Below are 2,548 nucleotides of genomic sequence, written 5' to 3'. Positions count from 1 at the left end.
AAAATAAAGCAAATCTTTTAGACTGATGTGACTGTTTATTACTCTGTGCATGTAATATTCCTGTGTTTGCTGTTGATTTATCTTTAAAAATTAGGACTAACAACTGAGAAGGTATAATGAATGGTTTCCACTTCCTCTCCTTATGGAATCAGAATATTTTTGTACCTGGCGGACTCAAACTGTGACTCATGGACTGCACAGTCACATTAAAAAGAGCTAAAATACATATTCTCACCACAAGAAACCACTATATTTGCCAAAGAGGGTTTATAAGATCAAAAATGGGAGGAATTATAGCTTTCATAATTATAAATGGGAAAATTCATGGTTGCTGTAACAGCAAAAAGGGAAGACATTGGGAACTTAAGACATTTTCTCAGTAAGATTAGATTATTATTTGGGGGGCCGGGAAACAAGAACTCAGTGAGTTCTGAGTTCTCACGATATAAATAGGAATGTCAATACACACCTGAAGTAATCCTTCCCCCTTGTGTGGCCTTGATAAGGCCTCTGCTGAAGCACTGATAAGGCCTCTGCTGAAGCACTTTGGCTGTTCCAGGCACCTCACTTTAAGAAAGTCCGGAAGAGAACAACAAAAGCAGTCAGCAGGCTGGAAGACAGAGTCTGCCAGGACAGATTTACGGAAGTGTGTTTGCTTAGCATGGAGAAAACTGATGGGAAACATTCTTCTGTTCTTCTTTGTGTTGACTAGGATGAAGACAAGAAGAAATGGACTTAAGGTGAAACTGGAAAGATTAATGTTAGAAAATAAAAAAACCTAACATTAGTGGTAAATAACTATTTGACAGGTTGTGTAGGAAATTTTTGTAAGATCACACCAGACAAATACCTGTTGCATGGTGCAGGGATAGTTGATTCTGCATTTCATGTGACCGTTCTGTCCCAGCCTGTAGAAAACCCTACTCTGTTAAATTTTCTAGAAACCTGAAGTGGTCTTTTTCTAGTCTTCCAAATAGCTCTTCCTTGAGGCAACTGGTGAGTAAAAAAGGTATTGGACATCAGATTTGTACTGTTGAGGACTGATCCAATTATAATGTCTGAGATTACTGTATAAAAGCAAATGACACAGTCCCTGTCCCAAAGGGCACACGGCGTTCTCTGAGCCAAGGCACAGGAATGAGCACGGTCACAGCAGGAAAAGCTGGGTAAGGATGGCTCCGCAAGCTGGCCATGTGCACAGCATGGGGGTTCTGTTGGTGAGGAATGTTTCGAAATCTTGGAGAAAATTTGCATGGCATGACTTTAGGGAAGAACAGCACTGGAAGGTTCACTGGGAAAAGTACCAGAGAAAAGATTATATGAACTCAAACATACAAAAAAGGCACCATTTACTTCTGAATCACGGCAGTATTCAGTGCTCAGACAACATGCAGAGGAATGGCCATAGGATATGCTATGTTCATGAGAAAGGCATTATCAAAATGCTACCGTCAAAAACCAAGTGGGATGTACAGTCAGTGCTAGGTCAGGCTTTGGATATTGCTCTCGTCTTCTTGCAGAAGATTTTCATCATTTTGGATGTGTGTGAGACTCTCCTAGAATATGGTAAAATGACTGTGCCATGAGTGCTACAAAGATAGCCAGATATGAGGGAGGGAGGAAAAATAGCATAAGAGATAGCAAGAAGCGAATTCTGCTTGCTGTTAATAATATGACACTTAAGGGACTTGCCACCATAGTGCAAAAAGCTTTTTTTGTATGTATCCGCAGTGACGTACCAGTAGGTGTTGGCATTAGTGAGGGCTGTGCGTTTGGGTCCACATTAGAGGCAACATGGCTGTGCTATTTAGTTTCCTGCAACACCAAATCAACCAAAACATGACTGACTAGTCAGTACAAGGCTGAAAAAAATACCCAGTGTTGTGGAAAGAACAGCAAAGTACAATACTGAAGAAAACAGGATAAAGCTTGGGTGAAGTGGAACTGCATAGCCCAGGCTAGCAGCAAAGGTTGTAACGGCCTGTCACAAAGATCTGTGTTGTCTAAGACTCCATGAGCAAAGGATGAGCGACCTTATGAGCAGACTGGTTCATGTCCAGCACAGGAATCAGAGACTGCAGAGAGTAGCATGGATGGTCTATCGCTCGTGCGTGTTTGGCGCAGGAGTTGTAAATGTATGAGGCAGAACACATTGCTAATAAAATACGTGTGGTCCTGGCTGCACTGGGAAGCACAGATTTGAGAAAATAGCCGCTGCATCGTTAAACAAGTGCTGTAGAAATTCATCCATGGCTTCTGCCGGTAGCACTTTGTCTAAAACCTTTCCAGTGACTCTTAAGATATTTTCTCCTAGTGCCAGAAAACGTTACTCTCGCTGAAATACCACCTCTCTCCTACCTGCCTCTGCCTAGGGGGACTTTGACAAGCAGCTCGTTCTTTGACTCGTGGCCAAGACGCTGACGCAACAGCTAGTTTCTTTCCTGACAAAAAGGAAGACTAATACAAAGGAGCAGCTTTCAGAGGTGCCAAAATAAAAAAAAAACTGGGGGGATACAAAGAAACCGTGGTGCAGCAGTCAGACATGCAA

The sequence above is a fragment of the Rhea americana genome, unplaced genomic scaffold (genome assembly GCF_003343005.1).
Source record: "Rhea americana isolate MKP2758 unplaced genomic scaffold, rheAme1 scaffold_46, whole genome shotgun sequence".
Lineage (NCBI taxonomy): Eukaryota > Metazoa > Chordata > Aves > Rheiformes > Rheidae > Rhea > Rhea americana.
Note: the sequence above shows the minus strand (reverse complement) of the source record.